At 48.4% G+C, this 27,862-nt stretch overlaps 1 protein-coding gene across 16 annotated transcripts in view; it reads left to right on the forward strand.

Annotated features, from left to right (window-relative positions):
• NRXN3 (neurexin 3) overlaps window positions 1-27,862 on the forward strand; it is a 2,187,333-nt gene that overhangs the window by 1,035,738 nt on the left and 1,123,733 nt on the right. The window lies entirely within an intron of this gene.

A 27,862-nucleotide genomic window follows, 5' to 3' on the forward strand; every position in this document is an offset into this window, starting at 1 on the left:
GTGCTGTGCACTATTATATGGAGGCTCCAGGCCCAGCGGCCGTGCTGTGCACTATTATATGGAGGCTCCAGGCCCAGCGGCCATGCTTTGCACTATTATATGGAGGCTCCAGGCTCAGCGGCCGTGCTGTGCACTATTATATGGAGGCTCCAGGCTCAGCGGCCGTGCTGTGCACTATTATATGGAGGCTCCAGGCTCAGGGGCCGTGCTGTGCACTATTATATGGAGGCTCCAGGCCCAGCGGCCGTGCTGTGCACTATTATATGGAGGCTCCAGGCTCCGCGACCGTGCTGTGCACTATTATATGGAGGCTCCAGGCTCAGCGGCCGTGCTGTGCACTATTATATGGAGGCTCCAGGCTCAGCGGCCGTCCTGTGCACCATTATATGGAGGCTCCAGGCTCAGCGGCCGTGCTGTGCACTATTATATGGAGGCTCCAGGCCCAGCAGCCGTGCTGTGCACTATTATATGGAGGCTCCAGGCTCAGCGGCCGTGCTGTGCACTATTATATGGAGGCTCCAGGCTCAGCGGACATGCTGTGCACTATTATATGGAGGCTGCAGGCCCAGCGGCTGTGCTGTGCACTATTATATGGAGGCTCCAGGCCCAGCGGCCGTACTGTGCACTATTATATGGAGGCTTCAGGCTCCGCGACCGTGCTGTGCACTATTATATGGAGGCTCCAGGCCCAGCGGCCGTGCTGTGCACTATTATATGGAGGCTCCAGGCTCAGCGGCCATGCTGTGCACTATTATATGGAGGCTCCAGGCCCAGCGGCCGTGCTGTGCACTATTATATGGAGGCTCCAGGCTCAGTGGCCGTGCTGTGCACTATTATATGGAGGCTCCAGGCCCAGCAGCCGTGCTGTGCACTATTATATGGAGGCTCCAGGCTCAGCGGCCGTGCTGTGCACTATTATATGGAGGCTCCAGGCTCCGCGACCATGCTGTGCACTATTATATGGAGGCTCCAGGCCCAGCGTCCATGCTGTGCACTATTATATGGAGGCTCCAGGCTCAGCGGCCATGCTGTGCACTATTATATGGAGGCTCCAGGCTCAGCGGCCGTGCTGTGCACTATTATATGGAGGCTCCAGGATCAGGGGCCGTGCTGTGCACTATTATATGGAGGCTCCAGGCTCAGCGGCCGTGCTGTGCACTATTATATGGAGGCTCCAGGCTCCACGACCGTGCTGTGCACTATTATATGGAGGCTCCAGGCCCAGCGGCCGTGCTGTGCACTATTATATGGAGGCTCCAGGCTCAGCGGCCATGCTGTGCACTATTAAATGGAGGCTCCAGGCTCAGCGGCCGTGCTGTGCACTATTATATGGAGGCTCCAGGCTCCGCGACCATGCTGTGCACTATTATATGGAGGCTCCAGGCCCAGCGTCCATGCTGTGCACTATTATATGGAGGCTCCAGGCTCAGCGGCCATGCTGTGCACTATTATATGGAGGCTCCAGGCTCAGCGGCCGTGCTGTGCACTATTATATGGAGGCTCCAGGATCAGGGGCCGTGCTGTGCACTATTATATGGAGGCTCCAGGCTCAGCGTCCGTGCTGTGCACTATTATATGGAGGCTCCAGGCTCCGCGACCATGCTGTGCACTATTATATGGAGGCTCCAGGCCCAGCGGCCGTGCTGTGCACTATTATATGGAGGCTCCAGGCTCAGCGGCCGTGCTGTGCACTGTTATATGGAGGTTCCAGGCTCAGGGGCCGTGCTGTGCACTATTATATGGAGGCTCCAGGCCCAGCGGCCGTGCTGTGCACTATTATATGGAGGCTCCAGGCCCAGCGGCCGTGCTGTGCACTATTATATGGAGGCTCCAGGCTCCGCGACCGTGCTGTGCACTATTATATGGAGGCTCCAGGCTCAGCGGCCGTGCTGTGCACTATTATATGGAGGCTCCAGGCTCAGGGGCCATGCCGTGCACTATTATATGGAGGCTCCAGGCCCAGCGGCCATGCCGTGCACTATTATATGGAGGCTCCAGGCTCAGCGGCCGTGCCGTGCACTATTATATGGAGGCTCCAGGCCCAGCGGCCGTGCTGTGCACTATTATATGGAGGCTCCAGGCTCAGGGGCCGTGCCGTGCACTATTATATGGAGGCTCCAGGCCCAGCGGCCGTGCTGTGCACTATTATATGGAGGCTCCAGGCTCAGCGACCATGCTGTGCACTATTATATGGAGGCTCCAGGCTCAGCGGCCGTGCTGTGCTCTATTATATGGAGGCTCCAGGCCCAGCGGCCGTGCTGTGCACTATTAAATGGAGGCTCCAGGCTCAGCGGCCGTGCTGTGCACTATTATATGGAGGCTCCAGGCTCAGGGGCCGTGCTGTGCACTATTATATGGAGGCTCCAGGCTCAGCGGCCGTGCTGTGCACTATTATATGGAGGCTCCAGGCTCAGGGGCCGTGCTGTGCACTATTATATGGAGGCTCCAGGCTCAGCGGCCGTGCTGTGCACTATTATATGGAGGCTCCAGGCCCAGCGGCCGTGCTGTGCACTATTATATGGAGGCTCCAGGCTCAGCGGCCGTGCTGTGCACTATTATATGGAGGCTCCAGGCCCAGCGGCCGTGCTGTGCACTATTATATGGAGGCTCCAGGCCCAGCGGCCGTGCTGTGCACTATTATATGGAGGCTCCAGGCCCAGCGGCCGTGCTGTGCACTATTATATGGAGGCTCCAGGCCCAGCGGCCGTGCTGTGCACTATTATATGGAGGCTCCAGGCTCAGGGGCCGTGCTGTGCACTATTATATGGAGGCTCCAGGCTCAGGGGCCGTGCTGTGCACTATTATATGGAGGCTCCAGGCTCAGGGGCCGTGCTGTGCAGTATTATATGGAGGCTCCAGGCTCAGCGGCCGTGCTGTGCACTATTATATGGAGGCTCCAGGCTCAGGGGCCGTGCTGTGCACTATTAAATGGAGGCTCCAGGCCCAGCCGCCGTGCTGTGCACTATTATATGGAGGCTCCAGGCCCAGCCGCCGTGCTCTGCACTATTATATGGAGGCTCCAGGCCCAGCCGCCGTGCTCTGCACTATTATATGGAGGCTCCAGGCCCAGCGGCCGTGCTCTGCACTATTATATGGAGGCTCCAGGCCCAGCGGCCGTGCTGTGCACTATTATATGGAGGCTCCAGGCTTAGCGGCCATGCTGTGCACTATTATATGGAGGCTCCAGGCTCAGCGGCCGTGCTGTGCACTATTATATGGAGGCTCCAGGCTCAGGGGCCGTGCCGTGCACTATTATATGGAGGCTCCAGGCTCCATGCGCTTATTGCATTGGGAGTGAAAAAAAAAAAGATCTGGGTGTTAAAAATGTGCACTGAAACCAGCGTACATTTTATTAACTCCCAGATTTATTGCATTGGCCTGATAGTGGGGCCCAAAAGAGGATTGGAGAGCCAGCGCTTATCCCTGGGAGTGAAATAGATCAATTACTTGGGATCTGCCGGGTACCTGTGACCCGCGCTGGCCACCGTCGGAGGCGGGATGCTGGGCTCGATGGGCCTTGGTCTGACCCAGCCCGGCACTTCTGATGTTCCGAAATAGTACGACTGAAGGCCAATTGCTGGCGGCAGAGGCAGAATTTCCGCTAGTCAAAGGTGGTAAAGCAGACCTAAATCGATGTTAATATAACACTAGGAGAATAGTGAAATGAAGCGTGCACGTGCACACTCAGCCAGTGACAGCAAGAAAGGGTCAAGTGAACACAAGGACCTCGTGCGGGGCTCTCCCTGGCCCTGTTAGTGCCCATGTCACAGACAGAAGCCCCTCTCGCCTGTGTGCTGCAGCTGATCACGGGGGGGGGGGGGGGGTGCTTACTGTTATCCTCTCGCCAGCGATGAGCTGTCTTCACTGGCGAATACACTTCAGGGGGGTTCTGCCGTAACAATCGTGCATTTGTTTCACTTTTATGCCACTAGGATGAAGTCTTTATAGCACCAGTGGGTTAGAAGTGTTTGAAATCAGTAACATCACGGGGGCCACTTACCCATAATCCGGGCTTGTGAGCGGGGACGTCGTAACCTTAAAATTTGGCTAGTGGGCACATTGTCGTTAAGACTGCATGGATGACAGCTGACGTAGTGCAGGGGCACTGTTCCCATCAGTTTTGTTGAGAAAAACAGAAAAAAAAAGGACATGAATTTTCTGCCTGTCTGGATGGGAATGGTAATGCTTGGACTGACACCCCCTCCTCACCCCCACCCCCCAGTACATTGTGGCAGTACACTGATGCGGGTCCTCTACCTTCCTTTCATCTCCTTGCCCAGCACTCAGCAGCTGTTGCCTGTTAAGATGGGCTGCTTGCCAGCTTAGGCCCGTTCCGAGGCAGGGTAGGATCTGAACTCGAATCCCGGGGGTTGGAAGAGGGCTTGATCCCTCTTTCTGTTCAAAGAAAGGCAGGACTGGACGCGTCGTTAGAAAGCTGTCAGATTATTGCCCGGATGTCCTGGAAGCCGCTGCACCAGAGAGCATCCCCCCACTGCCACTCCAGAAAGCGGGGTTTTCTTTCGGAGCGAGAGAACTGATTGTGCCCGGCTGATGGAGTTTTCTCGGCCCTGCAGTCTGCCTGCAAGTCTATTTTCTACATGGCTGGATTTTACTTCAGACCTGTCGAGCCATATCTCATTGTGATTGATTTTTTTAAAAGATTGCCATAAAACAGCGTTAGAGCTCACATTGTAGTGCAGATGGATAATGACGGATCGAGGTTCCCTCTCGAGGCGTGCAAGCTGCCACTTTTGTGTGCAGAGCTGCACCTTTGCTATTTTAGAGAGGACAGAAGTCTATTTTTCTAGCTTTAATTGCCTTCCTGTTCTCCTATTTGTAGGCCATCCTGGCTGTTTCAGGCAGTCATTTCATGGCTTCTGTTCATGGGGGACGGGGCCGAGCCAGCCCTGGTTTTGCCCCCTTGCGTCTATGGACCTGGACTCCCACTCCCTGAAGGAGAGCAGGTCTTCTGTTCTTACATTTCTATCCCACCTTATTGGTCCTGTAGGACCACCCAACGTGGCTTGCAACATTAAAAATAGTAGTTACAACAAATAAAATGCAACATATGAGAAATATAGGTATAAATACACATTAAATACAGGTCATTAAAAAAAACAGTTCATAAACAATTCATAATAGGAAATTCAAACAAAGCAACAATATGGCCCCCATACCCAACCAAGACTCACTTTAAGTCTGTGCAAGCAGTGGGACTCAGACTGTCCTTCAGGCATGAAAAGAGCAGAATCTGAAGCACAGAGAGGTTCAGAAGCTTAAAGTTTTCAGTTTCTACAGACAGTCAAAGTCTCGCCCATCATCTGGGAGATTTCCAGGCTGTCTATTCTTCTCCCAACTCCCTGCCCTCAAACTGCAGTCTCCCAGGGTTGAGCCAGAGAGCCAAGAGACTAGCAGGGTGCCAGCAGGCAGTGCCTTTGGACCACATACACCAGGGTGCTGAAAGAGCACATTATGGTACTGCCCAACCATGGCCCGCTTTCAACAGCAAAGAAGAGATCAACTGGGGAGTATGGTGTTTCACCAGGCAGTAAACTAGGCAGACTGGATGGGTATTGTGATCCCTATCTTCTGTGTTATTCTATGTTTCTCTATCTCTCCCCCCCCCCCCACACACACACACATGGCACATGCATGGGCTGCTTCCTGTGTAACCTAAAGCCCATGCCAGTGGGGAGAGGAGGCTTGCTTGCTGCCACTCTTTCTGCTCTGATGCTAGTTTGATTGTCAGTGCTGTGCCTCCTTCTCAGCTCTGTGGATGCTGCTGGAAGCCTGGGAGATTCAGGCTTGTTCGAGTCTACATGCTGCCTCTGCCTCTCATTAGAAGTGAGTGAAAAAAGAGAGGCCTGAGGATTGGGCAGGAAGGGAACAGGATGCTGGCTGATGGAACAGATGGAGAACTTGGGGAGACTTAGAAGGAAAGATGAAGGTGGAGGGTGATGGGATATGAAGGAGACACAGAGGCTGAGAGAAGGATCGGGGCTGAAAGGGAATAACTGGTATGGGGTCTGGGGGATAGGAGCTGAGAGGAGGGAGAGAAGAGTGGAAGAGTAGAAGACTAAGAGGGGGAGAAAGAAGCTGATGGAAGTTGGAATATTAGAAGATTGAGGTTGGAAATTGGTATACATGACAGAGCTGGAGATTGAGGGTATAGATGACTATGAAAAAGATATGAAGACTTGGAAAAGGGGTGAGGCAGAGAGGGGAGATAGAAGGATTGGGGGAGGAGTCCAGGCAGAGCAAAGGTTGGGGGGATTTGCTTGGCATAGAGCAGGAGAAAGAGAGTGGACAACATCGGCCAGGCAAAGAGGGGGTAATGTAACATAGAAACATAGAAATGACGGCAGAAAAAGACCAAACAGCCTATCCGGTCTGCCCAGCAAGCTCCCACACTTATTTTCCCAGACTTATCTTCAGGGCCCTTGTTGGTAACTGTTTGATTCGAATATCCTGCCACCCCCTGCCATCGATGCAGAGAGTAATGTTGGAGTTGCATCAAAGGTGAATCATAAGCCTTAATGGTAGAGATAGGGGAGGAGCCCAAGTGGAGAGGGGGATATGAATGGATAGAGGAGTAGCTCAGAGGGGGAGATGAAGGAGCAAGGAGGGTGAGAGACAGATGTTGGAATGGGTAATGGAAGAATAAGAGAGAAAAGGCAGACAGAGGGATAGGAAGGAATGTGACGAGATGACTGAGGGAGGAGGATTATAGAGTCAGATGGAGAGAAGTGACGTGAAGAAGACAGAAGGTGGTCCAAAGGGAGGAGGAAAAGAAACATTTAGCAAGGTTTATGTGTATTTCATTTGATATAAAGTGTATAAATTAAACGTACATGATTCAATAAATAACAAAGACACAATTATCACAATCAGAACATTAATTAAAACTGCATTTTTTTTAAAGTTTTAAAAAAGTCTTTGTTGTTTGTATGTGTTCTAAATTGTTTGAAAGCATGTGTGTAAAAGTGAGATATAGCATTCTGCTGTTTTATTTAACAAACAGTATTTATTTATTTATTTATTTATTTATTTATTTATTTAGAATTTTTATATACCGACATTCTCGATACAAATATCAAATCAAATTGGTTTCCATTATAACAAAACAGTCGCGGTTGAGGCATTACATTAAACAAGGTGTCTGAATATTAAATAAGGTGTCTGAACAATAGAACAAAAGTATTAAATAGGAATGAATGAATCATTGAACAACGTTAATAGATGAAACAAAATAAATAGAATAAAATAGGGTAAAAGTAAAAAATAATATTAGTTAAAACAGTATTGGTATTATAGTTCTTCTGTGATGGGATGGGGGAGCAGAGTCTGTCCCCACCCCTCAAGACCCTAGCGTGGTCACCCTGAGGCCACCAGTTAGGCTTTGGGCCGTCTGGTTGTCAGTTCTGTCTGAAGCAGGAGCCGGCCTGTAGCCTTCTCTTTCTTTGCCCTGTCTTCTGCAGCAAGCCTAGGGTGTGCTTCCTCTCTGCAGTGCAGCCAATGGAGACAAGTCTTCCACGGTTTCCAACAGAAGAAGAGACGTGAGCCCAGCTATTGGAAAAACTTGCTGGAAGCTTCCAGAAGTTTCATGAAATCTTCCTGTAAGGCAATCTGAGATTGTCTGCTCACCATGACAGGCCTAGCCAGACATACAGCATACTTAAAGTCTCCTTTTATAAGAATGGGGTATCTTTGATATGGCGATTGCTTCACAGGTGCAGTGAAGGGAGCCTCCCTTTTATAATGAAGCAATTACAGATAAGAAATTGGCAAATGGTTATTCCTTGTTTGGACTGTGATGACGTGACCCTATTTTCCCCCTTTTCACCTGTGCAGGACCAGGCATTTAGTCTGGTCCACCTTAAATCATACAGGAAGAGAGAGCTCTGTGAGTGGGTGGGGAATAAGTTTGTGAGCCCAGCTGGAATCAGAAGGGCCCTACGTCTCCAGGAGAAGACAGCTCCTGTAAATAATATCTGACCTAACTTGAAGGAATTGGAAGTGTATTGCAAAGGTAGGCAGTCCTCATTATTGAAGTGCTGTTAATGTTAATAAAACGTAAGTTTCAAAAATGAAAGCTGGAGTCAGCGTGGTTCCTGATTCCAGTCAGTGAAGATTTGCTCCTCACATATGGTGTCTTAAGTGGGATTTTTTCTATGCTTGGCACAGAAAAAAAAAGTTTCCAGGGAGGAAAAGTGCAAAAAAGTTTGCTTTGTGTTTGTCTTGCCAAGAAGTTGGAGGCAAAGCAGTGCTCTTAGAAGATGGTGCAAGAGCACAAAAGTAAAGCAGAAAAGAGAAAAAGTTTGGGGAAACCCTGCCTAAGGAAGGGGACTGGAACAGAAGACAAATGCTGCTAGGACTGCAGAGCACTGAAATTTAAAGGTTTGCTGACTCAAACAAGATCACACAAGATAAAAAAAAAAAAAAAAGCTGAAACTGCGCTTAATCAGAAAGTGGTCTGTGGGGCCTGGAACAAAGTCAGGTTTAGGTTTTTTCAGCAGGTTAAGGAGACAAGCTCCATCTGGAGTTAGGATTTATTCTCAGTGACGTTAGAGCTGGACGTGCAGGAGGGTTTTTTTTTACCTTTATACTGAAAAAAAGAGCGAGAGAGTAGTGGTATAAAGAAGCTGCAGAGACAGGGAGACTGCAGCTGCCAGACAGCCTGGAAAACCTGGAGTGGAACTAGTGTCTGTGCTACATTACAGGGGAAGGAAGAGAAGCCAGACTGCTTGGGAAAAGCGAGCAGCCATGTACTTCTGCATGAATAGGAGTTTCCCACTCTCGAAAGCTGGATGAGAGGGAAAACCTCAGGCAGGAGGTATGGCAGCTAGAGAATCCAGCCAGGGAGGCCACTCCCGGATGTCTCAGCTGCCCAGAGAGGTCCATGGCTACAGACGGTGGCTGAAATAAAGGCGATTGCCGCAGAGATTGACCAAGCGCTACGTGAGCTGTGGCAATGCGGTCTTGAGGAACCGGGTGGCAGTGTTACCGTTGGGGGACGCTGCCGGAAGCCAAGAAACAGGTGCCGTGGAAATCCCAGAGAGAGGGGCCATGGAGACCCCTAAGAGAGGTGCCACGGAGAGCACAGCAACTGAGTGGCTGCTGCTCAACACTTCAGAGAGACTCCACTCCAGAGAGGGCCGAAAACAGCAAAGGGACTGAAGCCAGATCCTGAGCGGCAAGTGCTCGTGGAGGAGTCCCAGAGGAAGGATCCTGCACTGCATGAGATATAGGAAGGCTCATAGCCTGTCCTGGAGAGGGAATCCAGACCGCTCAGTAGGGGGCAGTATCGAAGGCATGCAGGATGCAGATTGCCAGAGGAAGACAGCATGAACATAAGAACATGCCATACTGGGTCAGACCAAAGGTCCATCAAGCCCAGCATCCTGTTTCCCACAATGGCCAATCCAGGTCACAAATACCTGGCAGGATCCCAAGCTGCTTATCCCAAGAATAAGCAGGGGATTTCTGCAACTCTGCTTTAATAATTGTTAATGGACTTTTCCTCCAGGAACCTGTCCAAACCTTTTTTAAATGCAGTTACACTAACAGCTTTCACCACTTCCTCTGGCAACAAATTCCAGAGCTTAATTATACATTGAGTAAAAAAAATTTTCACTTATTAGTTTTAAATGTATCACCTAGGAACTTTGTTGAATGTCCCCTGGTCTTTGTACTTTTCAAAAGAGCAAACAAGTGATTAACATTTACTCGTTCCATTCCACTCATTATTTTATAAACCTCTCTCATATCTCCCCTCAGCCGTCTCTTCTCCAGGCTGAAGAGTCCTAACCTCTTCAGCCTTTCCTCATAGGGAAATCGTTCCATCCCCTTTATCATCTTGGTCGCCCTTCTCTGTACCTTTTCTAATTCTGCTATATCTTTCTTGGGATGTGATGACCAGAACTGCACACAATACCCAAGATGAGGTTGCACCATGGAGTGATACAGAGACATTAGGATATTCTCTGTTTTATTCTCCATTCTTTTCCTAATAATCCCCAGCATTCTGTTTGTGTATGATATATGAACACAAGATGAGGATGCACCATGGAGTGATTCAGAGACATTATGATATTCTCTGTTTTATTCTCCATTCCTTTCCCTAATAATCCCCAGCATTCTGTTTGTGTATGATATATGAACACAAGATGAGGATGCACCATGGAGTGATACAGAGGCATTATGATATTCTCTGTTTTATTCTCCATTCCTTTCCTAATAATCCCCAGCATTCTGTTTGTGTATGATATATGAACACAAGATGAGGATGCACCATGGAGTGATACAGAGACATTATGATATTCTCTGTTTTATTCTCCATTCCCTTCCTAATAATCCCCAGCATTCTGTTTGTGTATGATATATGAACACAAGATGAGGATGCACCATGGAGTGATACAGAGGGATTATGATATTCTCTGTTTTATTCTCCATTCCTTTCCTAATAATCCCCAGCATTCTGTTTGTGTATGATATATGAACACAAGATGAGGATGCACCATGGAGTGATACAGAGGCATTATGATATTCTCTGTTTTATTCTCCATTCCTTTCCTAATAATCCCCAGCATTCTGTTTGTGTATGATATATGAACACAAGATGAGGATGCACCATGGAGTGATACAGAGGCATTATGATATTCTCTATTTTATTCTCCATTCCTTTCCTAATAATCCCCAGCATTCTGTTTGTGTATGATATATGAACACAAGATGAGGATGCACCATGGAGTGATACAGAGGCATTATGATATTCTCTGTTTTATTCTCCTTTCCTTTCCTAATAATCCCCAGCATTCTGTTTGTGTATGATATATGAACACAAGATGAGGATGCACCATGGAGTGATACAGAGGCATTATGATATTCTCTGTTTTATTCTCCATTCCTTTCCTAATAATCCCCAGTATTCTGTTTGTGTATGATATATGAACACAAGATGAGGATGCACCATGGAGTGATACAGAGGCATTATGATATTCTCTGTTTTATTCTCCATTCCTTTCCTAATAATCCCCAGCATTCTGTTTGTGTATGATATATGAACACAAGATGAGGATGCACCATGGAGTGATACAGAGACATTATGATATTCTCTGTTTTATTCTTCATTCCTTTCCTAATAATCCCCAGCATTCTGTTTGTGTATGATATATGAACACAAGATGAGGATGCACCATGGAGTGATACAGAGGCATTAGGATATTCTCTGTTTTATTCTCCTTTCCTTCCCTAATAATCCCCAGCATTCTGTTTATGTATGATATATGAACACAAGATGAGGATGCACCATGGAGTGATACAGAGGCATTATGATATTCTCTGTTTTATTCTCCATTCCTTTCCTAATAATCCCCAGCATTCTGTTTGTGTATGATATATGAACACAAGATGAGGATGCACCATGGAGTGATACAGAGGCATTATGATATTCTCTGTTTTATTCTCCATTCCTTCCCTAATAATCCCCAGCTTTCTATTTGCTTTCTTGGCTGCTGCTGCTGCACACTGAGCAGAAGATTTCAACGTATTATCAATGATGACCCCTAGATCCTTTTCCTGAGTGGTGACTCCTAATGTGGAACCTTGCATTATGAAGCTATAATTTGGGTTACTCTTCCCTAAGGGGTAGATTTTCAGAGCCCTGCTCGCCTAAATCCGCCCAAAACCGGGCGGATTTAGGCGAGCAGGGCCCTGCGCGCCGGGAAGCCTATTTTACATAGGCCTCCCGGCGCGCGCAGAGCCCCGGGACTCGCGTAAGTCCCGGGGTTCTCGGAGGGGGGCGTGTCGGGGGCGTGTCGGGGGCGGGCCCGGTCGTCGCAGCGTTCCGGGGGCGTGTCGGCAGCGTTTTGGGGGCGGGTACGGGGCGTGGCTACGGCCCGGGGGCGTGGCCGCGCCCTCCGTACCCGCCCCCAGGTCGCGGCCCGGCGCGCAGCAGGCCCGCTGGCGCGCGGGGATTTACGTCTCCCTCCGGGAGGCGTAAATCCCCCGACAAAGGTAAGGGGGGGGTGTAGACAGGGCCGGGCGGGTGGGTTAGGTAGGGGAAGGGAGGGGAAGGTGAGGGGAGGGCAAAGGAAAGTTCCCTCCAAGGCCGCTCCGATTTCGGAGCGGCCTTGGAGGGAACGGGGGGAGGCAGCGCGGCTCGGCGCGCGCAGGCTATACAAAATCGATAGCCTTGCGCGCGCCGATCCAGGATTTTAGTGGATACGCGCGGCTCCGCGCGTATCTACTAAAATCCAGCGTACTTTTGCTTGAGTCTGATGCGCAAGCAAAAGTAGGCTGATCGCGCTTCTTTTAAAATCTACCCCTAAGTGCATCACTTTGCATTTGTCTACATTAAATATCATTTGCTATTTGCATGCCCAGTCTCCCAGTTTTGCAATGCCCTCTTGCAATTTCTCACAATCCTCTTCTGATTTAACAACTTTGAATAATTTTGTCATCAGCAAATATGATTAGCTCACTTCTTGTTCCCAATTCCAGATCATTTATAAATATATTAAAAAGCACTGGTCCCAGAACAGATCCCTGGGGCACTCCACCATTCACCTTTCTCCATTGGGAAAATTTACCATTCAGTCTTATTCTCTGTTTTCTATCTTTTAACCAGATCCCAATGCACTATAGGACACTGCCCCCTATCCCATGACTTTCTAATTTCCTAAGAAGTCTCTCATGAGGGACTTTGTCAAATGCTTTCTGGAAATCCAGATACACTATATCAGCTGGCTCATCTTTATCCACGTGTCTATTTACGCCCTCAAAACATGTAGCAAATTTGTGAGGCCAGACTTCCCTTAGCTAAATCCCTGTTGTCTATGTCTCATTAAACCCTGCCTTTCTATATGTTCTTTATGATAGAAAGTCTCATTTTGCCTGGCACAGACGTCAGACTCACTGGGAGAGTGCTGCTGATAGGTCAGGAGGAAGGGCCATTGAGAGCCCAGAGAAAAGTGCCATATAAACCCCAACGAGAGGGGGTGCAGATGAGCCGATGCGTGGTGCTACAGAGGAACCAGAGGGAGGCGCTGCAGCTGGTGAAGACATAGGGAAATTAATGGCCCTGAGACGTTTCTGGTGCAAGAAAAGGATTTGCTTAAGTTGCTAAGTCCGCCAGTTGTATAAGAGAGAACTGGGAGCTAAGAGCCTCTAGGAAGGAAAGGAAAGCTGTGAGACGAGTAGCAAAGAAGCCACAACAGCAGCACCCAAGAAAAGTCAGAAGAGTTCTACTGGAGGAAAATTGGAACTCAGAGCTCCAGATGGACTCAGATAAAGGACTATGGCTGGATAGTGGGCAGAGGGCACAGAGGGTGGTACTAATGCTTTCTGAAGTAATCCTAATAGGTGGGGGCAAGCATGACCCTAGAGCCCTAATCACGAGCTTAGCTGGCAGAGGCTAGATGAAGGGGAGTTGGGAAGTGAGGCACTTCCCTGGATGGTATCGGGGGGGTGGGGGTGTAGGTCGAAGCTGGTGGTGGGGGAGGTGCTATGTGATGAAGTGACCATATGCCTCCCCTTTATACCTGTGTGGGACCAGGCATTTAGCCTGGACCACCATAAATCCCACAGGGAGAGACAGCTCTGTGGGTGGGACCCTGCTGGGAGGGGAATAAGTCTGAGCCCAGCTGGAATCACGTGGCCCCTGACTCTAGGAGAAGGCAACTCCTGTACATATAAGAATTGGAACTGTACTGCAAAGGTAGGCAGTTGTCATTATTGAAGGTCATGGAACAGCTCCCCTATGAGGAAAGGCTAAAGAGGTTAGGGCTGTTCAGCTTGGAGAAGAGACGGCTGAGGGGGATATGATAGAGGTGTTTAAAATCATGAGAGGTCTAGAACGGGTAAATGTGAATCGGTTATTAACTCTTTTGGATAATAAAAGGACTAGGGGGCATTCCTTGAAGTTAGCAAGTAGCACATTTAAAACAAATCAGAGAAAATTCTCATACTCAACGCACAATTAAGCTCTGGAATTTGTTGCCAGAGGATGTGGTTAGTACAGTTAGTGTAGCTGGGTTTATAAAGGTTTGGATAAGTTCATGGAGGAGAAATCCATTAACTTCCATTAATCAAGTTTGTCTTAGAGAATAGCCACTGCTATTACTGGCATCAGTAGCATGGGATCTACTTAGTGTTTGGGTACTTGCCAAATACTTGTAGCCTGGATTGGCCACTGCTGGAAACAGGATGCTGGGCTTGATGGACCCTTGGTCTGACCCAGTATTGCAATTTCTTAAGTTCTTATGAGTAAGAGGCACTCCATGAGGTTAGTAAGTAGCACATTTAAGACTAATCGGAGAAAATTCTTTTTCACTCAACGCACAATAAAGCTCTGGAATTTGTTGCCAGAGGATGTGGTTAGTGCAGTTAGTGTAGTTGTGTTTAAAAAAGGTTTGGATAAGTTCCTGGAGGAGAAGTCCATTAATGGCTATTAATCAATAAGGAATAGCCAGTGCTTGTTACCAGCATTAGTAGCTTGGGATCTCTTTAATGTTTGGGTATTTGCCAGGTTCTTATGGCCTGGATTGGCCACTGTTGGAAACAGGATGCTGGGCTTCATGGACCCTTGGTCTGACCCAGTATGGCATGTTCTTATGTTTTTATGTTCTTAAATTGAAGGAGAAAAGCTGGAATAGCTGGGTTCCTGACTCCGGACAGTGAAGATTTGCTCAGCCATCCTTGCAGGACCTTTAACATCTCTGTGGGCCGCAGTACCTCGAACTGGAGCAGCACAAGAATTATCCCCCGAGCCTCGGTGACCCCATGGGTCTTGCCAGCCTTCGTGTTCCCATAGCGCTGTGGGTTTCACCTGCGGGCACCTGGCGCCCTCCCCCCCTCCCTGCCCCGCCGTTTCCCTGCTGCTCTCTCTCTCGACCTTCACGCGACGCGGTGGAGGGCAGGCGGACGTCTAAGTGCGCTGAGTGCGGCTTTGTGGAAGGCAGACGGGGTGGGCGAGCGTTTCTCAGACGATTGTGTGTTTCTCTTTGCAGAAGCATCAATCTGGCGCTGGGGGGAGGGGGATTCTCCCATGCATCAGAGCGGACAGGTCATTCCGCGAGTGCTGGGAGATTAGAGCCGCCGCTCGTTCTGGGGGCCATGTTTTATGTTAACGTGGCAGGCCGGGGGTGGCGCGTTCTGCTGAGCTGGCTGCTCTCTCCCTCTGATGCTTAATTTCGCTGTAATGGAAATGTTGAGTTGGGCTTTGCCCTGATTTAGGCCCCCGCTGGAATGATGTGCCTGTGTGATCAGCACTCGGCCCGAGTCATTCGTCTTCTGCGCGCGGGAGAAAAGGCTGAAGGGGGACCGAGTCGGGCTGTTATCTCTTCAATTTTCGGATTAGAATCGTGTGTCAGGCTCGCAGCTCCCGGGGCGCTTATAAACGGCCCAGACTGCGGCTGTGGTTCCCTGTCCTAACTTCCTAAATCTTTGCCTGCTAGGTGACGTTGTTTACGGCCCGGAGGTGCTAGGACAGCGGCCATGCTAGACGGACTCGTCAGAATATCAGCCCGGGCTTTTTTCTGGACTCGGATGGCTTCTTTTGTGCTCTTGTTCATAGCCCTCCTTGTTGTCCTAATGCAGTTTGTTGCATAGATTTTTACCTTTGACTCCAACCGGGGCCCCTTATTAAGGTTCCTATTCACGCTGTACCTGGTGTCCCTGTGCTGTTTGCCTGGGCTTCTGATGAGGACCAGCACAGTAGCACCTGACTCACATAGATGCAGAATAGAGGAAAATGCTAGATGGTTTTAATATAGCACTCAAGGTGCGGTCGCACCACGGCGTGATGCAGAGGCAATAGGATATTTTTGGATCATTCCTAACATTGGATTTGCTTTTTTTGGTTGCCGCTGCTGCACACTGAGCTGAGGATTTCAAAGTATTGTCCACAAAGACTCCAAGGCCCTTTTCCTGGGTGGTGCCTCCTGATAAGAACCCAGCATCGTGCACCTGTACTTGGGATTATATTTCTTTACCTGCTACGTTTTGCACCTTTCCATTTTATTATTTCATTTGCCATTCAGCTGCCCACACTCCTGACTTCACAACGTCCTTCCGCGGTTCCTTGCAATCCTGTGCTGTTTGAATAATTTTGCATCATCTGCAGATCTGATCGCCTCGCTTGTCGTTCTGTTTTCCAGATGACTCGTGAATATGTTAAAGAGCGCAGGTCCCAGTACAGACCCTTGTGGCCCTCCACTAACGACCCTCTAGTCCCCCTCCCTTGTGCTCACTGACACACACGCACCCCTAGATCCTTCTCTTCCCTCCCCACAGTGGATTACAGTTTCTGAGGCGCCACGATGGGGCTGTTCCCTCGTGATCCTCCATTACTCTCAGATCTACTGGGGGAGCTGGAGGTGACTCCAAGGCCTACAGCTTGGCTGGAGCTTTCCCTCTCCCTCTCCCTCTCTCTCTCTGTCTCCAGCTCTTACAATTCAGGTGGGGACGAAGGAGGCAAAACATCCCCCAGGCTTTACCCCAATTCCTTACCCATGGGGGGGGGAAACCTGTGACGCCTCAGGCCCTTACTGGCACCAACTTGACCGAACCTAGGAGAGAAACCTTGGGAAACCGTAGGGAGCCGGGTCCCGAGGTCTACGAGCTGGAAAATGCAGGCGGACCACAATTCCCAGAATCCCCCTCTGAGAGCCAGCACCCAGGTGTGGCTGAGAGCTGATAAACTCCAGGCTTCTGTGACTCATTTCCCATCTTCACAACCCCCTCCCCCGCACAGGTTTAAACATGGCTGCGTTTCGCTGGTCTGGCACTTGACGTATTCGCTGCAAAAAAAATGTCACTCAGGGCTGGTTACATGCGAAGGCCCTGGAAACAAAATTAGATTTGCAATAACAGCTTAAACGTACATTTTATTTTGGTGTTGAGATTTTTGCTTTTGAGTGGGTGCCGGGGAGCCCAGGTTAACTCTGCTTGTGGAATGGAAGGGTTAATTAAAGGGGAACTGGGCCAGTGAACCTGCCATTCCCTTCACTGCTCTGCGACCCAGTGACCCTGCTTTGGGGTCACCTCCTCCCTCACCCTTCCCCCCACCGGATCTGTCCGCAGGCTGCGCTTCAATCCTCTCAGGCCTTGTCCTTTTGGCCCCCGAGCTTTCTGCTCCTTTAGGGTTTCCAGCTCAAATCGAAACCGGCCACGATGAGGCTTCCCTCTCCCGTCCTGGGACGGCTCAGATCCCCTCCCTGAGGAGCAGAGACTGAGCTCAGGGTGGGACCAGGGTCTCCTGCCCAGCACCGAGCAGCTCTGCCTCTGTCTTGCGGAATTTTTGTCCTGCAAATATTTTTTTAAAAATTGCATAGGATTTAAGGGCAGAAAGAAGGAGAGGAGAAGTGGGATGAATGCGCCCCCCCCCCCCCCATCACGCGACTCCAGGGCATCCTGGCTTCTACCAACATTCAGGCCCTGCAGATTGACCCCCCCTTGTCCCCATGCGGTGTGGCAGCAGATGCCGAGCCCACAGCGGTGACAATTCAGCCATCCGAAGTGAAAAGGCAGGGAAGGACCTGCAGCCTGGCTTCAGCTGCTCTGTGAAGCTTCAGTAGCAATAAAAAAAAAAGAGAAAGCTGCAGAAGATCCCCAGCCAGAGGCAGGCATTGCTGCGACCACACACAGAAGAGATGGAAAAAAACAGCCAGAACTCGGGCCAAATAAATGCAGGACCCGGAGCTGCTCGGCACAGACGCAGCCCTGCAGCAGGGACAGCCTGTGGCGTGTCCAGGGCATCCTGGCAGGGCGTTTTGTGCTCATGAAACAGATCATGTGGCCGGGGTGCGGGCTCTGGGAATGGCACAGTCGCAGGATCTTCAGGTTCTTTGCGGCTCTTCCTCGTGGGTTTCTTTCTTGCTCGGGTGCATGGTTAGGCCTGCTGTGAACCCCCCCTGCAGAGCAATCCCATCCCCCAGGCAAAGGATCTCCAGAGAAAATCTGGGAATAGAAGGCCCAGGAACGGCCTCTCTCGCGCTGATAATAAATACACAGTGAGGGGGGGTTCTCCAGGCAGCTTTGCAGTTAGCAGGACAGAGGTTTGAATATTTGGCTCCGTTAATTGATAAATTTTATCCAGCCAGGTCACTTAGTCGCAGAACTTACTTGGCTGACTCCGGCATTCACAGCTGGGAAAAGTTATTCAGCTAAGTCTGGACATTCCTCCCAGAAAGGTGAGGGTTATCCGGGCACACGTCCGGCGTAACCTTAACCGGCTCTAGGGAAAATATAGCCGGCTAAGTGTTGAGCAAATAAAAACAAAAAAAAACCCTCTCCCCGCATTATAGGCCTGATCTCCCGACCCTCGCCCCACTACCAGGCCGATGCAGTAAAGTGCGCCCAGCTTAATGAGGGGTGAGACACGAGCCCCCGATGCAGGAGGGGGTCAGAGTGTCCGTTTCCCTAACCCGCACACAGCCTCATTTACCTACTGCATGGGACGCCCAGGGGCTGTGGACGTGAGCGTGTTAGGAAGACGGGTGCTTAGCATGGGCGCCCGTTTACCCCGTGCTTTTATTGCCCCTAAAGGATTAGAGCTAATATGGCACATAGCCCCCTCCCCTCTCCTCAGATTTAACACACCGCAGACCTGGCAGCCCAAGGATTTCCATCCCTCCCTCCACATTCAGAATTAGTCAGTGGCCTTCAGGCCCCCTCTGAAATCCCACCCACAAGGTGACCTGCAACCTCGCCAACTCCACTCATAAACCCCCAGGCTGCTGGCAGTGCAGTAGAATCATCCAGCATTACCGTCTACTGATATCTTACATTACCAGCATTACCATCTACTGATATCTTATGTCACCTGCGTTACCGTCTACTGATATCTTATCTCACCAGCATTGCCATCTACTGATATCTTACATCACCAGCCTTACCGTCTACTGATATCTTATGTCACCTGTGTTACTGTCTACTGATATCTTACATTACCAGCATTACCATCTACTGATATCTTATGTCACCAGCATTACCATCTACTGATGATATCTTATGTCTCATGCATTACTATCTACTGATATCTTATCTCACCAGCATTGCCATCTACTGATATCTTACATCACCAGCCTTACCGTCTACTGATATCTTATGTCACCTGCGTTACTGTCTACTGATATCTTACATTACCAGCATTACCATCTACTGATATCTTATGTCACCAGCATTACCATCTACTGATGATATCTTATGTCTCATGCATTACTATCTACTGATATCTTACGTCATCAGCATTACCGTCTACTGATATCTTACATTACCAGCATTACCATCTACTGATATCTGATGTCACCTGCGTTACTGTCTACTGATATCTTATCTCACCAGCATTGCCATCTACTGATATCTTACATCACCAGCCTTACCGTCTACTGATATCTTATGTCACCTGCGTTACCGTCTACTGATATCTTATCTCACCAGCATTGCCATCTACTGATATCTTACATCACCAGCCTTACCGTCTACTGATATCTTATGTCACCTGCGTTACTGTCTACTGATATCTTATCTCACCAGCATTGCCATCTACTGATATCTTACATCACCAGCCTTACCGTCTACTGATATCTTATGTCACCTGCGTTACTGTCTACTGATATCTTATCTCACCAGCATTGCCATCTACTGATATCTTACGTCACCTGCGTTACTGTCTACTGATATCTCACCAGCATTACCATCTACTGATACCTTACGTCACCTGCGTTACTGTCTACTGATATCTTACATTACCAGCATTACCATCTACTGATATCTTATGTCACCTGCGTTACCGTCTACTGATATCTCACCAGCATTGCCATCTACTGATATCTTACATTACCAGCCTTACCGTCTACTGATATCTTATGTCACCTGCGTTACTGTCTACTGATATCTCACCAGCATTGCCATCTACTGATATCTTACATTACCAGCCTTACCGTCTACTGATATCTTATGTCACCTGCGTTACTGTCTACTGATATCTCACCAGCATTGCCATCTACTGATATCTTACATTACCAGCATTACCATCTACTGATATCTTATGTCACCTGCGTTACTGTCTACTGATATCTTATCTCACCAGCATTGCCATCTACTGATATCTTATATCACCAGCCTTACCGTCTACTGATATCTTATGTCACCTGCGTTACTGTCTACTGATATCTCACCAGCATTGCCATCTACTGATATCTTACATTACCAGCATTACCATCTACTGATATCTTATCTCACCAGCATTGCCATCTACTGATATCTTACTTCACCAGCATTACCATCTACTGATATCTTACGTCACCTGCGTTTCTGTCTACTGATATCTTATCTCACCAGCATTGCCATCTACTGATATCTTACGTCATCAGCATTACTGTCTACTGATATCTTATGTCTCATGCATTACTATCTACTGATATCTTATCTCACCAGCATTGCCATCTACTGATATCTTACATCACCAGCATTACCGTCTACTGATATCTTACGTTACCAGCATTACCATCTACTGATATCTTATGTCACCTGTGTTACCGTCTACTGATATCTTACATCACCAGCATTACTGTCTGCTGATATCTTATCTCACCAGTATTACTGTCTACGATATCTTATGTTACCAGCATTACTGTCTGCTGATAACATATCTCACCAGCATTACCGTCTACTGATATCTTACATCACCAACATTACTGTCTACTGATATCTTATGTCACCAGCGTTACTATCTGCTGATATCTTACGCCACCAGCATTACCGTCTACAGATATGTTACCAGCATTTCTGTCAACTGATATCTTACATCACCAGCATTACTGTCTGCTGATATCTTACATTACCAGCATTGCTGTCTGATGATATCTTATCTCACCAGCATTAACGTCTAATGATATCTTACATTACCAGCATTGCTGTCTGCTGATATCTTATCTCACCAGCATTACCGTCTAATGATATCTTACATTACCAGCATTGCTGTCTGCTGATATTTCATGTCACTAGCATTGCGATCTGCTGATATCTTATGTCACCTGCGATACTGTCTACTGATATCTTATCTCACCAGCATTACTGTCAGCTGATATCTTACATCACCAGCATTACTGTCTGCTGATATCTTACATCACCAGCATTGCTGTCTGCTGATATCTTATCTCACCATCATTACTGTCTATTGATATCTTACGTTACCAGCATTGCTGTCTATTGATATCTTATGTCACCAGCATTGCTGTCTATTGATATCTTACGTTACCAGCATTTCTGTCAGCTGATATCTTACATCACCAGCATTACTGTCTGCTGATATCTTATCTCACCAGCATTACTGTCTATTGATATCTTATGTCACCAGCATTGCTGTCTGCTGATATCTTATCTCATCAGGATTACTGTCTGCTGATATCTTATCTCACCAGCATTACTGTCTGCTGATATCTTACGTTACCAGCATTGCTGTCTGATGATATCTTATGTCACCAGCATTGCTGACTGATGATATCTTATCTCACCAGCATTACCGTCTAATGATATCTTACATTACCAGCATTATTGTCTGCTGATATTTCATTTCACTAGCGTTGGCATCTACTGATATCTTATGTCACCAGCATTGCTGTCTGCTGATATCTTATGCTTCCTGTATTGCTGTCAAAACTGCTGGGAGCCTGACGCCCTACCGCACTAATTTATTTATGTTGAAATATGATGTATCCTGCCTCATGCATTGTACAAGGCAGGTAACAACAATGAACATACATAAAGTTGAACATATAGCACAAAAGACAGAGAGTAACATGACGTTAGCTGGAAAAATCCGATGCTGGTCAGTTAGACAGGCTAAAGGTGAACTACCGACTGACCAGTGTGAGGCTGAGCCTTTAGCCAGACCCCATAACTTAAAGCTAGCAAAGCGCCAAAAGAAAAGAGTGAGAAACAGAATAGTAAAATAATAAATAGTCACATCATATCGTGAAGGCATATAAGAAAGTGAAAATGTTGCATTGCGTTAGCCTAGCACTGCAGACCGGCAGGATATAGGACTGCTCTCATGACGGCAGGATATAGCACTGCAGACCGGCAGGATATAGGACTGCTCTCATGACGGCAGGATATAGCACTGCAGACCGGCAGGATATAGGACTGCTCTCATGACGGCAGGTTATAGGACTGCTCTCATGACGGCAGGTTATAGCACTGCAGACCGGCAGGATATAGGACTGCTCTCATGACGGCAGGATATAGCACTGCAGACCGGCAGGATATAGGACTGCTCTCATGACGGCAGGTTATAGGACTGCTCTCATGACGGCAGGATATAGGACTGCTCTCATGACGGCAGGTTATAGCACTGCAGACCGGCAGGATATAGGACTGCTCTCATGACGGCAGGTTATAGGACTGCTCTCATGACGGCAGGTTATAGGACTGCTCTCATGACGGCAGGATATAGGACTGCTCTCATGATGGCAGGATATAGCACTGCAGACCGGCAGGATATAGGACTGCTCTCATGACGGCAGGATATAGGACTGCTCTCATGACGGCAGGTTATAGGACTGCTCTCATGACGGCAGGATATAGGACTGCTCTCATGACGGCAGGTTATAGGACTGCTCTCATGACGGCAGGTTATAGGACTGCTCTCATGACGGCAGGATATAGGACTGCTCTCATGACGGCAGGATATAGGACTGCTCTCATGACTACAAGGCGAGCTGTGGCGATGGTGTGACTAAACTGGGAGAGCATTTACAGAGGATGTTAGGGTGAAGTGTGGGGCGGGAAGGTCCTATCGCCTAGTGGGTGAGGCCACAGAATAATTCTGACTTTGAGAAGGGGGGGGGGGGTGATCTAGGGCTGATAGGCCTGCAGTGGGTTAAATCTTATGGAAGGCGTGGGGGAGGGGGTGCTATGAGCCATGTTAACTGTAATCATTTAGCAGTTTGGCAGGGTGGGCTACAGGCGATTGCGCCTACAGGCCCACAGTGGTGTTGGGTTTTTTTTTGCTTGACCCTTAGCAGGCAGTGTTTTCAGTGTAACCCATTGAAGTTAGGCAGGGACTGGAAACCTAACTGGCTGGATTCAAACAGAGCTGCTGAGCTTTGAAAGTTCTCTGCGTATATTCAGGAGGAGACCTGTAAGATGCTTTTCCGAATGTTGGCCTGAGTGAGTTTAACCCGTTCGGTCCTTGGACACCCCACCCCCAGCCAGTCATGTTTTCAGGATAGCCCTGATGACAAAACTCTGCATACATAGGACGTGGTGCATGCCTGTTCCTGCTGTAAGGTAATAGTGCATCCGCCCGCCCTCCCTCAGCTTCAGCTGCCTCTTCCACATGCTCAGCTCCCGCGGCTTTTCCATTTCCTGCCTGTACTAAAGCTGCGTGCCTGCCTGCTTTAGTCTCTTGCTCTCTTTTGGTTGTTCGGATGAAAGACAGAGCAACAAAGTGTTGGCTCCTTCCTAGCTCACTCCGCGGACCCCTGAGGAAGGCTTCCCCTCTGGAAACTGGCGCCTGGCGGCTTCCTGCACAGTCTTCCAGGCTACACGCACCCCGTGGCTGCTGCTTGTACAGAGCTTTTCTCATTCTTGCATATCCTTGGTCAGTTTTTTTGTTTTGGACACCAGTTCTCATTCTTCAAAAGGATATAAACAGGATGGAGTTGCTCCAGAGGGAGGCTACTAAAATGGGCAGTGGTCCTTGTTCTAAAGGATATAAACAGGATGGAGTCGCTCCAGAGGGAGGCTACTAAAATGGTCAATGGTCCTCATTCTAAAGGATATAAACAGGATGGAGTCGCTCCAGAGGGAGGCTACTAAAATGGTCAGAGGTCCTCATTCTAAAGGATATAAACAGGATGGAGTCGCTCCAGAGGGAGGCTACTAAAATGGGCAGTGGTCCTCATTCTAAAGGATATAAACAGGATGGAGTCGCTCCAGAGGGAGGCTACTAAAATGGTCAGTGGTCCTCATTCTAAAGGATATAAACAGGATGGAGTCGCTCCAGAGGGAGGCTACTAAAATGGTCAGTGGTCCTCATTCTAAAGGATATAAACAGGATGGAGTCAGGCCAGAGGGAGGCTACTAAAATGGTCAGTGGTCCTCGTTATAAAGGATATAAACAGGATGGAGTCGCTCCAGAGGGAGGCTACTAAAATGGTCAGAGGTCCTCATTCTAAAGGATATAACAGGATGGAGTCGCTCCAGAGGGAGGCTACTAAAATGGTCAGTGGTCCTTGTTCTAAAGGATATAAACAGGATGGAGTCGCTCCAGAGGGAGGCTACTAAAATGGTCAATGGTCCTCATTCTAAAGGATATAAACAGGATGGAGTCGCTCCAGAGGGAGGCTACTAAAATGGTCAGTGGTCCTCGTTATAAAGGATATAAACAGGATGGAGTCGCTCCAGAGGGAGGCTACTAAAATGGTCAGTGGTCCTCATTCTAAAGGATATAAACAGGATGGAGTCGCTCCAGAGGGAGGCTACTAAAATGGTCAATGGTCCTCATTCTAAAGGATATAAACAGGATGGAGTCGCTCCAGAGGGAGGCTACTAAAATGGTCAGTGGTCCTCGTTATAAAGGATATAAACAGGATGGAGTCGCTCCAGAGGGAGGCTACTAAAATGGTCAGAGGTCCTCATTCTAAAGGATATAAACAGGATGGAGTCGCTCCAGAGGGAGGCTACTAAAATGGTCAGTGGTCCTTGTTCTAAAGGATATAAACAGGATGGAGTCGCTCCAGAGGGAGGCTACTAAAATGGTCAATGGTCCTCATTCTAAAGGATATAAACAGGATGGAGTCGCTCCAGAGGGAGGCTACTAAAATGGGCAGTGGTCCTTGTTCTAAAGGATATAAACAGGATGGAGTCGCTCCAGAGGGAGGCTACTAAAATGGTCAGAGGTCCTCATTCTAAAGGATATAAACAGGATGGAGTCGCTCCAGAGGGAGGCTACTAAAATGGGCAGTGGTCCTTGTTCTAAAGGATAGAAACAGGATGGAGTCACTCCAGAGGGAGGCTACTAAAATGGTCAGTGGTCCTCATTCTAAAGGATATAAACAGGATGGAGTCGCTCCAGAGGGAGGCTACTAAAATGGGCAGTGGTCCTCGATCTAAAGGATATAAACAGGATGGAGTCGCTCCAGAGGGAGGCTACTAAAATGGTCAGTGGTCCTCATTCTAAAGGATATAAACAGGATGGAGTCGCTCCAGAGGGAGGCTACTAAAATGGTCAATGGTCCTCATTCTAAAGGATATAAACAGGATGGAGTCACTCCAGAGGGAGGCTACTAAAATGGGCAGTGGTCCTTGTTCTAAAGGATATAAACAGGATGGAGTCACTCCAGAGGGAGGCTACTAAACTGGTCAGTGGTCCTCATTCTAAAGGATATAAACAGGATGGAGTCAGGCCAGAGGGAGGCTACTAAAATGGTCAGAGGTCCTCATTCTAAAGGATATAAACAGGATGGAGTCGCTCCAGAGGGAGGCTACTAAAATGGTCAGTGGTCCTTGCTCTAAAGGATATAAACAGGATGGAGTCGCTCCAGAGGGAGGCTACTAAAATGGTCAATGGTCCTCATTCTAAAGGATATAAACAGGATGGAGTCGCTCCAGAGGGAGGCTACTAAAATGGTCAGTGGTCCTTGCTCTAAAGGATATAAACAGGATGGAGTCGCTCCAGAGGGAGGCTACTAAAATGGTCAATGGTCCTCATTCTAAAGGATATAAACAGGATGGAGTCGCTCCAGAGGGAGGCTACTAAAATGGTCAATGGTCCTCATTCTAAAGGATATAAACAGGATGGAGTCGCTCCAGAGGGAGGCTACTAAAATGGGCAGTGGTCCTTGTTCTAAAGGATATAAACAGGATGGAGTCACTCCAGAGGGAGGCTACTAAAATGGTCAGTGGTCCTTGCTCTAAAGGATATAAACAGGATGGAGTCGCTCCAGAGGGAGGCTACTAAAATGGTCAATGGTCCTCATTCTAAAGGATATAAACAGGATGGAGTCGCTCCAGAGGGAGGCTACTAAAATGGTCAATGGTCCTCATTCTAAAGGATATAAACAGGATGGAGTCACTCCAGAGGGAGGCTACTAAAATGGGCAGTGGTCCTTGTTCTAAAGGATATAAACAGGATGGAGTCACTCCAGAGGGAGGCTACTAAACTGGTCAGTGGTCCTCATTCTAAAGGATATAAACAGGATGGAGTCAGGCCAGAGGGAGGCTACTAAAATGGTCAGAGGTCCTCATTCTAAAGGATATAAACAGGATGGAGTCGCTCCAGAGGGAGGCTACTAAAATGGTCAGTGGTCCTTGCTCTAAAGGATATAAACAGGATGGAGTCGCTCCAGAGGGAGGCTACTAAAATGGTCAATGGTCCTCATTCTAAAGGATATAAACAGGATGGAGTCGCTCCAGAGGGAGGCTACTAAAATGGTCAGTGGTCCTTGCTCTAAAGGATATAAACAGGATGGAGTCGCTCCAGAGGGAGGCTACTAAAATGGTCAATGGTCCTCATTCTAAAGGATATAAACAGGATGGAGTCGCTCCAGAGGGAGGCTACTAAAATGGTCAATGGTCCTCATTCTAAAGGATATAAACAGGATGGAGTCGCTCCAGAGGGAGGCTACTAAAATGGGCAGTGGTCCTTGTTCTAAAGGATATAAACAGGATGGAGTCACTCCAGAGGGAGGCTACTAAAATGGTCAGTGGTCCTTGCTCTAAAGGATATAAACAGGATGGAGTCGCTCCAGAGGGAGGCTACTAAAATGGTCAATGGTCCTCATTCTAAAGGATATAAACAGGATGGAGTCGCTCCAGAGGGAGGCTACTAAAATGGTCAGTGGTCCTTGTTCTAAAGGATATAAACAGGATGGAGTCGCTCCAGAGGGAGGCTACTAAAATGGTCAGAGGTCCTTGTTCTAAAGGATATAAACAGGATGGAGCCGCTCCAGAGGGAGGCTACTAAAATGGTCAGTGGTCCTCATTCTAAAGGACATAAACAGGATGGAGTCGCCCCAGAGGGAGGCTACTAAAATGGTCAATGGTCCTCATTCTAAAGGATATAAACAGGATGGAGTCGCTCCAGAGGGAGGCTACTAAAATGGTCAGAGGTCCTTGTTCTAAAGGATATAAACAGGATGGAGCCGCTCCAGAGGGAGGCTACTAAAATGGTCAGTGGTCCTCATTCTAAAGGACATAAACAGGATGGAGTCGCTCCAGAGGGAGGCTACTAAAATGGTCAGAGGTCCTTGTTCTAAAGGATATAAACTGGATGGAGCCGCTCCAGAGGGAGGCTACTAAAATGGTCAGTGGTCCTCATTCTAAAGGACATAAACAGGATGGAGTCGCTCCAGAGGGAGGCTGCTAAAATGGTCAGAGGTCCTTGTTCTAAAGGATATAAACAGGATGGAGTCGCTCCAGAGGGAGGCTACTAAAATGGTCAGAGGTCCTCGTTCTAAAGGATATAAACAGGATGGAGTCGCTCCAGAGGGAGGCTACTAAAATGGTCAGTGGTCCTCATTCTAAAGGATATAAACAGGATGGAGTCGCTCCAGAGGGAGGCTACTAAAATGGTCAGTGGTCCTCGTTCTAAAGGATATAAACAGGATGGAGCCACTCCAGAGGGAGGCTACTAAAATGGTCAGTGGTCCTTGTTCTAAAGGATATAAACAGGATGGAGTCGCTCCAGAGGGAGGCTACTAAAATGGGCAGTGGTCCTCATTCTAAAGGATATAAACAGGATGGAGTCGCTCCAGAGGGAGGCTACTAAAATGGTCAGTGGTCCTCGTTCTAAAGGATATAAACAGGATGGAGCCACTCCAGAGGGAGGCTACTAAAATGGTCAGTGGTCCTT

This window comes from Rhinatrema bivittatum, chromosome 4, assembly GCF_901001135.1.
Source record: "Rhinatrema bivittatum chromosome 4, aRhiBiv1.1, whole genome shotgun sequence".
Classification (NCBI taxonomy): Eukaryota; Metazoa; Chordata; class Amphibia; order Gymnophiona; family Rhinatrematidae; genus Rhinatrema; species Rhinatrema bivittatum.